Raw genomic sequence first — 12,759 nt, forward strand, 5'->3', positions numbered from 1 at the left:
AATCACAGTCATCCTACACTACAATCTGTCCATATACACATTGGTGATAGAATCTGTACTATCACACAATTGTATAGCTACATCATGTTTTCCTTACTTTTATATTCAGTGCCTTGCCCTATGAAAGCAAGTGTACCATCTACTTTTTATTACCCTGTCTACTTGTGCGCCAATTCAAGGATCTGTGGACCTAAACTCCCAGATTCCTCTGCTTTTACAGTCTTGCAATTGGCTGGAGATGTTACAGCTGTTTCTTCAGTATTGTGTTATTACTTCAACCAGGGTATCTGCAGACTTTGTGTTTTACTTGCATCACCAGTAATCTGTCACATTACTGTTGTGGACTCCAATCTCCTGCTTGACTAGTTTAAGCACCTCTTTATCTCCCTAAGGTCACTTTGAGACATCCTTGACCCTGGCAGTAGGGAGGCAACACAACAATCTATTGTCTCTTGCTCCCAGAGGAAAACCTGTCAGTGCCCCTGACACTATTGCTAGCTGAGATTTTGCCCATCCTTGCTTTGCAGCAGAGCCAGTTGTGGGGCCACTGACCTGGCCACTGTTTTTACTTTTTCCTGAGACTCCAAACCCACCCCCTGTCCCCTATCCAAAGGGTATACTTGTTTGAGAGGGGGGACAGCCACAGGTAATTCCTGCTCCAACATTGTGGCCCTCCTGGTTGGTCACCCAGCTAGCTAACAACCTGTGGTTGTGACCACCTTGTATGACGATCTCTGCTTTCGGTATGCTCCTCATTGAGTTCAAGTGCTGCTCTTTCCTGTTGCCCCATGTGGTCTGAGAGTAGGTGGAACTGGATGCACGTCTGCAGGGACTCCTGACCTCCTAACCTCCCACATCAATGCTACTGACTGACATATCTGACCTGTTTTTTAAAACATAAACAAGTTTACTTAGGAAAAGGTTAAATCTTACTTTGCCCTGACTTTAATGCTGATTGCCCTCCTCACCAGGCTGTTTGCCCACCTCTTCAGAGCTGCGGTAACAGCAGCGCTGCTGTTGGTGTGGACCTGGGAGAGTGTAGACAAAGTGTTCGTCTGCAAGGTTCGACTGCCCACTCCAACTACAGGCTATTTAAAAAATAAATACTGTTACTGTGGGGTCTGGGGCTAAGATGGCATTGCCTCTTTTCAGCAGTAGCCTTAAGGGGTTGTGGATTCTGAAGAAGCAGAGGATTGGTGCAGGGTACCAGAAAGCCACCCCTGTTTGAGAAGGAGAAGCAGAGGAGACTATGGAGGTGGATCAGCAAGGATTCTGCGGCTGAAGAACACAGGCACCGGGGCTGTTGGTGACTCGAGGTGAGGAACGTTCGCAGGCTACGGACTACTGGAAACTGGCTCGAGATTGGCTGAAGGAGTACCAGGTATCAGAACAGAGATGCAAGAGGCTGAGGGCTTCCTGATCATGTCAGACTTTTGGATCTAGAACTCGGGTTGTCAAAGATTTGTACTGAAGGCTGTGTGGCAGTGGAGACTGCAGGAGAGTTGGAGGCAAGTCTTTAGACACCCAGTGACTTCCAGCAGATTAAAATAAATTTTGTGTAATACATTTTCTGTTTTGATACATGACCATAAAAGAATCTTAAACCAAAGCCTGGTGTTCACCAAAACCCATGCTGAGCCGATTGGCAGCACCTACACCTCACAGCAGTTCTTCTCAAATTGACCACTTGGGTAGATCCTGTGACCCTTTTATATGATGCTAAGGCAGTCACCTGTGAAACTTACAAACTGCTCACATGCAGCGGATTTTTTAAATGTTCCACTTTCCTCCTCTGCTGCGAGGTGGCAAGAGAGAGCTGACTTGAATGGTATCAGGAATTTCCTGCAGTGACTAGATTGCTCATCAGGTCTGAGCTGATTAACTTGTTTTCATTTTTAAAGTTTGGATGTGATCAATGGTCATCAGCTGCCCTTGAAGGAAGTGATGAATCACCTTCAAGTGCTGCAGTCCTTCAGATGAAGATACTTCCACGGTTCAGCTGGGTAGTCTGATGTTAGCATAGTACAACAGTTGCTACAGATATTGCTTCACAGTTTCTGATTTGCATAGAGATGGCTATTTTTTCCTATGCCTGCGTTTCCTCTCCATTCATTCCATGTTTCAAAATTGTGGAGTTCCCTAGGTAAATTGGCAACTGTAAATCATGCCTTGTGGACAGGTGAGTGATATGATCTGGAAAGGTCACAGAAATGAGGAGAACATAAGTTGCAGGGAATGTTGGAAGGAAATGGGGCTGTTCTGTGATCTAGCCATCTCCTAAGTCACAAGGAAATAAGGATGATATGTGACTTGCAGGGGAACTTGCAGCTGACTGTTTCTTAGCTTCTGCTCTCTTGACCTTGAAGACAGAAGTCAGGAATTTGGGAGGTGCTCTCAGGATCAGTACTGCTGGTGAAGGGAATGTATTGGTGATGAATAGGGGAGCCAGCTAACCTGGTGAGCTTCTTGAGTGTTGTTGCTGCGTCACTCAAGCTTGCAAGTGTCGAGCATTCCATCATGTCCTTACATGTTTGCAGATGGTGGGGCTTGGGGTATCAGGAAATGAGTCACCTGGAGCCATGGTAAGTATATGGTAGATCAGGTGGATTTTTGGTCAGTGGTGCTCCAGAAGATACTGATGGCGGAGCATTTAGTGATGCCATTGAATATCATTATGTTTGTGCTCATATGTCATCATGTTGAAATAACAAGAGAGAAGTGTTTATTACAGTGTTATCAGGCTTAATATAGACACACAACATGTGACCTGGCATCATGGCATCTGAAGTGCTAATGACCTCATGATGTAGCTACGTTGAGTAGGCCAGGAATTTTCAATAGACCTACAGGCGCTACTGAGTCACTATGCCTCGTGGATGTAGTGACCAGTTGCCAGTAGATAGGAGGCTGTTAGCGGTGGTTCTGCCCACTCCCTCCAAGCATACCGCTACACAGCTCCCCCCCAGAACCAGTGGTAAGCGACCAACTGGCTCAGCGGTTCCGAATTAGTGCGGATGTTCTGCCATAGAACCGAACAGGGAGAACGAAACCGACTTGCCATACATGGCGCCATGCTGGAGCATTGTGTATGAAGGCTACTGGGGGAGGAAGTGATATGTACCGTACATCCTAACAGGGCTCAATCAAGTTGAAAGCTGCAAACAATTATTGACAACACAAATAAATACTGCAGGAATCATGTGAGAAACTTAAAGCATGCAAAAGGTAATCACAGACAAATGTAAAAAGTCAAAGTTGATTACAGATAATTACAGTTAAGGCACATGAGAAATCCAGAACAGTATCAAACATTTGAGACGCATTACCAAAACTGCAAGCAGGTTGTTGGTAATTGTGAGAGTCTATAGTGTTAATCTCAAAGTCTGGTCGGAAAAAGTAACTGTAGAAAGTCAAGTAGTAGCTGAAGTCTGCACAGGAGCTGGTTGGTGGCACTCTGTGGACTGACTGCTGGTTAATGTCTGTAGTGTCATACAGGAATTGACAGGTGGCGCTGTGCCGAGTGACTATCCATTGCTGCTGAACGTCTGCTGGCTGGGTGCCAGGCCGGTAAGCTGTGCTGTGCTGGAACTGAGAAACCTGTACTATCTGCCTGGTTGGCAGGAAAAGGTCTCAGTGGCATCATCGACAGGCAATGTTGTACTGAACGGCACTGCACCGGGACTGAGAAACCTGTACTATCTACCTGGTCGGCAGGAAAAGGCATTATCGAAAGGTAATGTTGTACTGAGTGAGTGACTAAAAACCTATTAAAATCTGCCTTGTTGGCAGGAAAATGTCACAGTCGCATCGTCGACAGGCAGCTTTTTTTTAATGCTTTAGTTTGCAGGTTAATACCTAGGTCACAGTATCTTCCATTGGGGGGTGGGGGGGGGTGGGTGGTGACTGGTTTGATAGACAAAGATGATGTAGTCAAACAATATTCATGGCTTTTATTAGCAGAAACTCATGGTACAATAATGAAAGACAATGGGTGCATGCACAGTTATACCCAAGGGGAGTCTTTTTAATGGTAGAGATAATACATGGCCAATGTCAGTTAAGCAAGGGGAAGACTGACAGCTCAGCAGAGATTCATCATAGTCTCCCCCGGCAGAAGAAGGGTTAAAATCAAAGGGACATCTGCTAGGTAAAATTTTTAGCAAGCAGGCAATTTACTGCAAGCGCAATACAAAGCCAGTATCTAGCAAAGCATTCGGGAATATAATGAGATGTTTGTGAATACTGGAGCCTCTGGTTGTTTATGGATACGGGTAGATTTTCTAATTGGAACATGTGCAACCTTGGGAGCTGGCGGTGTTGATAGTTTCCTGGTCAGTAGTGTGAGAAGGTCGGACTTCTGAACCCGCTCCAGAATCGCCAGCGTGAGACAGTAGGGCCTCAGCATTGCCATCTGAATGCTTACTGGGGGTCACAGGCTGGGGTGGTGAGTCCAACTTCTTAGGATCACTCTGAGTAGGGGTGTGAGGAAAAGGCAAACCAGGTGGGGCCAGATTTCTTAGGGGTACAGTGTTTGTGCTCCCATCTGGGAATTTAACATGGGCGTAATTGGGGTTAGTGTACTGGTTGGACTAGAGGGTCTGTTTTACTTGTCCGAGTGTAGCTGTTCAGCAGTACAGTTCCAGGCTCAGATATACAGGCTGGCCAGTCCATCACAGTTCCTGATTTCCTAGGAAAAGCAAACATATGTTCATGAGGTTTTTGATTTGTTGCAGTACATAATAAAGACTGAATAGAATGTAGTGCCTCAGGCAGCACCTCCTGCCACCAGGTAACAGAGTAACCATGTATCTTTAACACAAGGTTAACAGTCTTCCAGACTGTGGCATTAGCCCTTTCGACCTGCCCATTGCCCTGTGGGTTGTAGGTCGTGGTGCGGGTGGTGGCAATCCCCTTGCGTAACAGGGCTTGGCGCAGTTTTCAGCGCTCATGAATGCTGAGCCTCTGTCTGTATGAATATAACTGGGAAAACCAAAAATATTGAAAATTCTGTCAAGTGTCTTAATGACAGATGCCGTTGAGTCATCAGGGCAGGGTATTGCGAAGGGAAACCTTGAATATTCGTCGATTACAGTAAGGAAAAATACATTTTTGTTGGGTTGGATTGATGAGAGTGGCTTCCAGAGCTTTAAAGTACTGCGGTTTGCATTCTGCGCAAACAGGACAGCTTTTAGTCAGTTTTTTGACCTCTTTCAGGGAGTAAGGAAGGTTGTTAGCCCTTATATGGTGGAAGAATCTTGTGGCCCCTGGGTGGCACAGTGTCGTGTGGATCTCCTTTAGTCCCTCAAGCTGAGCACCAGCAGCAGCTCATGAGAATGTGTCAGAGGGATCATTTAACCTGCCCAGTCTGTGCATGATCTCATAATTGTAAGTTGAGAGTTCTATTCGCCAGCGTGCCATCTTAATGTTTTTTATTTTACTTTTGTGTTTAGTACTAAACATATAGGCTACAGATTTTTGATCAGTAATCAGGGTAAATTTTCTGCTGGCTAGAAAGTGTCTCCTAGCGAACAGCTTCAAGAACGGCTTCAAGAACGGCTTCTTTTACAATGGCAGGATGGTTAAGTTCAGGTCCACATAATGTGCGGGAGAAGAAGGCCACCGGTCTGTCTTTTTGGTTAAGGGTTCCTGCCAAAGCACAATCTGAGGCATCAGTTTTCACTTGGAATGGGACATCCTCGTCAATGGACGAGAGTGCAGCTTTGGCAATATCAGCTTTAATTCTCTTGAAAACTTTCAAAGTTATTGGAGAGAGAGGGAAAGATTTTGTGTCAAACAGGGGGCGTGCTTTCGTAGCGTAGTCACGTACCTTTTTGCAGTAGTAGGAAAAGAATCTCATACACCTTTTAAGGGCTTTTGCTGAGTCTGGGGGTGGTAACTTCTTAAGGGGAGCCATTCTTTCAGGATCGGGGCAGATTTCGCCCTTGTGAAATATGTCACCTAGAATGGGTAGCTTTGTTGCGTTGAAAACACATTTGCCCCTATTAAATGTAAGGTTGAGTTCTTTAGCTGTTGCTAGGAATTTCTTTAATTTGCTGTCGTGTTCAGTCTGTGTCTTCCCAGATAGGGAAGACATGAGTTTATCCAGATAGGGAAATGAACATTATAACGATCTTATCCATTTCCCTCTGAAACACTGACTCACATTTAGTGACTCCAAAAGGTACCTTTTAAACTGGTATAACACCCCCCCATCAGCCCCCCCCATTTTAATGGAGATTTGGTGGGAGGTAAGCTGCCTTGAGGTCGATAGTCGAGTATACCCTGTATTGCGCTATCTGATTAATAATTTCATTGATGCGTGACAGTGGGTAGGCATCCAGGTTAGTGTAACGGTTGATTGTCTGGTTATAGTCAATAGCCAGTTGTTTCTTTGTGTGATTTTTTTTTTTTCACAACTACCACCAGGGCTTGCCACGGACTCTTACTGGGTTTAATCACCCTCTCTTTAAGCAATCTCTGGGTCTCTGCTTTAATAAACTCACGATCCTCTTTGCTGTAAGAACAGCTCTTAGTGGCAATTGGTCACACTCAGGAGACAGATTACTGAACAGGGAGGGAGCTTTGATCTTTAGTGTGGATAGACCACAGTAACTAGTGCGGGGGTGGTAAGTGTGGGTAGAGGCCCATCAAAATTTAACACTACACTTTTCATCTCAGATTGAATATCCAACCAGTAACATAGGAGCGCAGAGATCAGACATTACAAAGAGCCAAACATCAGCAAGGCAATGTCCCTGCAAGTTTAAAATAACTTTACACTTATCCCGTACAGTTTTTGTAAGTTCACTACAAGCCATCAATATCTTTTGGTTTGCTGGATATCTCCACAAATTTAAGGCTTTGGCGACCTTCTCGTGGATGTAGCTGTCAGTACTCCCTGAGTCTATTAAGCAATCGAGAGTCTCACTGTTCACCTCCCCCTTCATAGTCGACCATTCCAATCCATAACAACCCCCCAAGCTTTACAGTCATTTGAACTATCACAGGGGATCTCACCTCGCTGTCACTTGAAGTCGATTCATCTGGCTCATCTGAAGATTCCTCCTTTTCACAGTTGTCTTCCATTCCTGCAGCTCCAGGATGCATTTTCTTGGTGCTTCTCTTCTTCTTATCAGTGGGAATATTTTTCACCCTACACGCTTTAGCGAAGTGGCCGAGTTTCCCACAATAGCTGCAGGTAGTAAATCGAGCTGGGCACTTCTGTCTGGGGTCTTATCACAGAAATAGCATTTGCCAGGGGTTTGCCCTTTCCTTTCTTTTGGGGTTCCAGCACTCCTGGATGTTTCGTTTTCAGTTTCTAGCATTTCACTGGACCGCATGGCACTTCTCAGTGTTTTGGCTAGAGTGACTGCCCGGTCATAGGTTAAGGCTCCATCTCCAGCAGTCTCTGACAGATGTAACTGGAGTCGATACCATTAACAAAAGCATCCAACTTCAAGGCATTGCGGTGTTGTTGCACATTGACTGCCCTGACGTCGCATTCGTTTGCCAGCAAGTCGAGGGCCAGTGCATAGGCAGCATCACTTTCTCTGGGTTTCTGGTGTCTAGTCAGCAACTGGTGTCAAGTAAGCACCACGTTCCGTGGCGCCGCATAGTAAGCAGTCAGATGTTCCCGGGCTATAGTCAGAGTTGTAGCTCCTTGCGTTACAGCAAAAGGGATCTCACCCAGCAGGGAATTCAGATGGCCTCACTGTATCACCTCATCGACCACATTGTTTCGAGCCATGTAGTAATCAAAACAAGCAATCCAGTGGTTGAAGATTTCTCTGGCCCTCGGGGCAGACTGGTCGATCATCAGTCACTCTGGCTTGAGGGCTGCATCCATTTCTGCTAATAAAATTGAAGAGCTAGTTGATGAAGTAGACAATGTGGTCAAACAATAATCATGGCTTTTATTAGCAGAAACTCATGGTACAATAATGAAAGACAATAGGTGCATACACAGTTATATCCAAGGGAAGTGCCTTTAATGGTAGAGATAATACATGGCCAATGTCAGTTAAGTAAGGCAAGGCAAGAGGAAGACTAACAGCTCAGCAGAGATTCACCACATGGCTACCACATTGGGTGCGTGATCTTGCCTTAGGGGAGTAAGTGGTTGTCCCCCGAATCGCGGGCTTCTTCTCTCAAGAAAGGGTTGCTGCTAGTCATTCCCGGGTTGAGTGGTCTTCTTTTGGGGAGGCTAGTTAAACATGGGGGATGTTTCCTCTGGTCACAGCTGCTGAGATGAAACCTCCTGAAGTTTGAACAGGCAAGTTTTAAATGTCTGTGCTGTCGGCTGCAGACAACTTGCTGATAAATGACCACTTCAGCGTAATGGAGTGTGGGGTGCGGTGACATTCTGGAGAAACCGAAACTCGAATGCTATGCTGTGTCGAGCAAAAACACACAGCCTTTTGATGACTGCAGACAGTCTAAAATGTTGCTGATAAGCGTTCCCCTGAGCTTGCAACTCGTGGGCCAGACTTGTTGCGCAGTTCACGAGGCAAACTCAACAACAGCTTGGCTTACTCCGAGTCACCAAAGTGAGTGAGTAGGTTGTAAGACAGTATTTCAAACTTCCAAACAGTTACCTTCTATGATGCTCCTTCATGTTCGTTCAGTCAACTGTGAAGGGAGAAGCGACTGGCCTCCTGGTAATTTATTTGCTGAACTGTGATGAGAGAACTGATTTATTTGCAGTCGTTCGTAGCTAAGGTTGACTGGAGCAGTGCGAAAGTAGGTTCAGTTGGGTCAGGTGGTCCGTCATTTGATTTGAGCTTGGGCTTGCAGAGTGCCTGTCAAGCATGTCCGTTATTTATTATTGGATTGTTGGTGCATTGCTGTAGCAAATGAATTTGAGCGTAGCTGTTGAGCGTATCCATTATTTATGGCTGGCTCGTTGGCATTTTGCCGTTGAGCATATCTGTTGTAGGGTTTAGCTACCAGCTACTAACTAGACCTGTTGGGGTCACCAATGTGGCGGAAGATGTTTGTGCTCATACGCCATCATGTTGAAATAACGAGACCACACTTGAAGTTCTCAGCCAGCGAAGAGAAGAGCGTTTATTAGTGTTATCAGGCTTAATATAGACACACAACATGTGACCTGACGTCATGGCATCTGAAATGCTAACGACCTCATGTGTAAGGTAAAACATCATGAGATGGGACCGGAGAAGGAGTCACCCAGTACTAAGGAGTAACAGAATGCATCCTTGTACTTACAAGATAAGAGAGACATTGATGGATTGAGAGGCAGGAAGCTAGCAGGGAAAGGATAGCAACAGTTTAAGAGAGACATTGATGGATTGAGAGGCAGGAAGCTAGCAGGGAAAGGATAGCAACAGTTTTAGTCATTGGACAAGTAATGATATGATGATGTTCTAAGCATGTATCCAAGGGTATAAAAAATCACCATTTTGCTGATAACGGCAGAATGCATTCTCCGGCTAACTTTGTTAGTCGCAAGTGTTACAATCCGGTAATAAAGAACAAAGAACCCTGATTTCGACTCAGCCTGGTGTTTGTCTCACTCATTCATGAACAAAGCAGACCTAACACATGACATACCTACGTTCAGTAGGCCAGGGCTTCTCAGTAGACCTATGGGTGCTGCTGAATCACTGTGCCTTGTGGCTTTAGTGGCCAGTTGCCAGTAGATAGGAGGCTGCTGGGTCTAGCTGACACAAAACAGGAGCTGTTGGTGCTGGTTCTGCCCACTCCCTCCAAGCGTACCGCTACAATAAGGCAGTTTAACCCTCTTTTGAGGTCATTGCCTAGCACCATTGTGTTTCAAATGTTACCTGCCTTCTATTTTCTCCATGTGTAAATGCTGTCTAGTTGTGCATGTCAGCGTGTCTGGGTTCATTTTCTGAGGAGCTGCCAATGGAATTGGATTTTCTGTAATTACTGATAAACAATCAGCTTCTGACCTTGTGATGGGATTGAGACATGCCCAGTGTAAATCCTGTAGATAATTAGCAGAAAAAAATCAGGCAACATCGTGTGATGTGAATTGTTTATGTAGACAGGTAGTTCACATCTGCAAAGCACGACTGGTACTTAAAAGGTGAAGTTGGATCAGATCCACAGGTCATATTCAAAAAGAAGTCAGAAAAAAGAACCCTGAGTGGTAAGTGCAATGGGACGATATTAAATGACCATTCAACAAACTGATGAAGGAACATAGGAACATAGGAAGTAGGAACAGGAATAGGCCAAAAATGGCCCATCGAGCCTGCTCCACCATTCAATAAAATCATGGCTGATCTAATTTATGACCTAACTCCACCCATCTGCCTTCTCCCCATATCCCCTAATTCCTCTATCATGTAAAAATTTATCTAACCGAATTTTAAATATGTTTAATGAAGCAGCCTCAACCACTTCCCTGGTTAGAGAATTCCAAACATTCACTTCTTTGGCTTGGCTTCGCGGACGAAGATTTATGGAGGGGGGTAAATGTCCACGTCAGCTGCAGGCTCATTTGTGGCTGACAAGTCCGATGCGGGACAGGCAGACACGGTTGCAGCGGTTGCAGGGGAAAATTGGTTGGTTGGGGTTGGGTGTTGGGTTTTTCCTCCTTTGTCTTTTGTCAGTGAGGTGGGAAAAACTATTTTTCCTCATCCTGTCCTAAATCTACTCCCCCGAATCTTGAGACTGTGTCCTCTCATTTTAGTTTACCCGGCCAGCTCAAAAAACCTTCCTACATCTATCCTATCCATACCTTTCATAATCCTATATGTTTCTATAAGATATCTCCTCTCATTCTTTTGAACTCAAGCGAATACAATCCTAGACGATTTAATCTTTCATCGTAAGTCAACACCTTCATCCCAGGGATCAACCTAGTAAACCTCCTCTGGACCGTCTCCAAAGCCAGTATATCCTTCCTCAAATATGGAGACCAGAACTGGACACAGTACTCCAGGTGCGGTCTCACCTGTACCTTATACAGTTGCAACATTACCTCCCTACTCCTGAATTCAATTCCTCTAGCGATGAAGGCCAACATTCCATTTGCCTTCTTAATAACCTGCTGCACCTGCAACCTAACTTTTTGTGATTCATGCACAAGCACTCCCAAGTCGCTCTGCACAACAGCATGTTGTAGTTTTTCACCCTTTAAATAATATTCAGCTCTTTTATTTTTCTTGCCAAAGTGGATAACCTCACACTTACTAACATTGTACTCCATCTGCCAGACCTTTGCCCACTCATCCAGCTTAACTATATCCCTCTGCAGACTCTCCACATCCTCATTACAATTTGCTCTTCCACTCAATTTGGTGTCATCCGCAAACTTGGCTACACCACATTTTGTCCCCTCCTCCAAGTCATCAATGTAAATGATGAACATTTGTGGGCCTAACACTGACCCCTGCGGCACCCCAGTTACCACTCTCTGCCAACCTGAAAAACTCCCACTTATCCCGACTCTGCCTCCTGTCAGACAACCAATTTTCAATCTTGGCCAATATACTTCCCCGGACTCCACTTTCCTGTAACTTACTGATAAGTCTCTTGTGCGGCACCTTATCAAACGCTTTCTGGAAATCCAAATATACAACATCAACCTGTTCCCCTCTATCCACCCATTATATCCTCAAAGAATCCTAACAAGTTTGTCAAACAAGATCTTCCCTTTCAAAAACCATGTTGCATCTGCTTGATTGAACCCTTAGGTTCCAAAAGTTTCACCATTTCATATTTAATGACAGCTTCAAGCATTTTTCCAACTACAGACGTCAAGCTAATTGGCCGATAATTTCCAGTCTTCTGCCTACATCCCTTCTCAAAAAGTGGCGTGACATTTGCTGTCTGCCGGGACCTGCCCAGAATCCAAGGAATTTGGTCTATGACCACCAGTGCATCAACTATAACTTCTGCCATTTCCTTCAAAACCCTTGGATGCATATCATCAGGACCAGGTGATTTGTCTGGCTTTAGTCCCATTAGTTTCTCCATCACTACTTCCTTTGTAACAACTATTTTATCAAGGCCCTCCCCAACATTCACTTCGTTAACTCCGCACTTGGGCATACTGGACGTGTCTTCCACCATGAAGACTGACACAAAATATTTGTTCAATGCCTCGGCCATTTCCTCATTTTTTGCTACCAGTTTTCCTTTCTCATCCTCCAAGTGTCCTATGTTAACTCTGGCCACCCTCTTTCATTTTATATATTTAAAAAATTTTTTGCTTTCTGTTTTTATATTTTGTGCCAATTTACTTTCATAATCCCTTTTCCCATTTCTTATTACCCGCTTTGTAACCCTTTGTTGTCTCCTAAAGTTATCCCAATCTTCCAGTTTCCCACTGCTCTTTGCAGCATTGTACACCTGCGCCTTCAATTTTATACTCTCCTTTATTTCCTTTGTTAACCACGGTTGATTTTTCCCTCCCTTGCTGCCCTTTTTCCTGACCGGAATATATTTTTGTTGAGCATTACAAAATATTTCTTTGAAAATCTTCCACTGTTCCTCATTTGTTTCATCAATTAGCCTGTGCTCCCAGTCCACTCTGCCCAATTCCTCCTTCATCCTATGGTAGTCACCCCTGTTTAAGCATAATATATTAGTTTTAGATCTATTTCCCCTTCCATCTGAATGAGAAATTCAATCATACTTATGATCACAATTTCCCAGATGGTCTCTGACTGTTACATCATTTACTCTACCTATCTATTGCACAACACTAGATCCATGAGAGCATTTTCTCTTGTTGGTTCCTTAACATACTGCTCAAAAAAGTTA

General features: G+C 44.6%; 1 protein-coding gene across 12 annotated transcripts in view; it reads left to right on the plus strand.

The window, feature by feature from the left end:
* acad8 (acyl-CoA dehydrogenase family, member 8) overlaps window positions 1–12,759 on the plus strand; it is a 165,961-nt gene that overhangs the window by 1,047 nt on the left and 152,155 nt on the right. The window contains exon 2 of one of the 12 annotated variants that reach the window (XM_069894355.1): window positions 1,153–1,316. The exons of 7 other annotated variants lie outside the window; for them this stretch is intronic. The gene's annotated coding sequence lies outside the window, so the exon portion shown is untranslated. Of the gene's footprint in view, window positions 1–1,152; window positions 1,382–3,651; window positions 3,734–10,067; window positions 10,136–12,759 lie in introns of those variants that run through there. 4 more of the 12 variants (XM_069894354.1, XM_069894353.1, XM_069894357.1 and 1 more) reach the window with 4 other exon arrangements.

The sequence above is a fragment of the Narcine bancroftii genome, chromosome 8 (assembly GCF_036971445.1).
Source record: "Narcine bancroftii isolate sNarBan1 chromosome 8, sNarBan1.hap1, whole genome shotgun sequence".
Taxonomy (NCBI): Eukaryota; Metazoa; Chordata; class Chondrichthyes; order Torpediniformes; family Narcinidae; genus Narcine; species Narcine bancroftii.